The following is a 519-nucleotide window of genomic DNA, read 5'->3' on the forward strand; positions in this document are numbered from 1 at the left end:
CACCCCACCCTGCCCCACCACCCCACCGGATTAGACAGCGAGGCCCTGCCACACAGCTCACCGCTGAAAAGAGCTGCCAGGGCGGTAGCAGCTCAGTTCTGGAGGAAACGCAGAGTCTTCGGGGATAGATCACAGAATATTCTCCAGCTAGGAGAAAGTGAAGTTGTTTATGAACTGTGATAATAATCTCCAATGGCATTACACTATTAGTTGAGAAAGAAAGAGAGAAAGAGAAGAAAAAGGAAGATAGAAAAAGAAGGAAGGAAGGAAGGAGAAAGGAAAGAAGAGAAAAAGAAAGAAAGAACGGAAGGAAGAGAAAGAAAGAAAGAAAGAAAAAAGGAAGAGAAAGAGATCTGGAAGCAAAACAAAGGAAAAGGAAGGGAAGGAGGGAGGGAAGGAAGGAAGGAAGGAAGGGAGGGAGGGAGGGAGGGAGGGAGGGAGAGAAGGAAAGGGATTCCAAACAGACCCATGGGGGGGGGGGACCCACAGACCAGGGATACACTTTGCGCTCTAACTGCC

This window comes from Dipodomys ordii, unplaced genomic scaffold (assembly GCF_000151885.1).
Source record: "Dipodomys ordii isolate 6190 unplaced genomic scaffold, Dord_2.0 Scaffold12, whole genome shotgun sequence".
Taxonomy (NCBI): Eukaryota; Metazoa; Chordata; class Mammalia; order Rodentia; family Heteromyidae; genus Dipodomys; species Dipodomys ordii.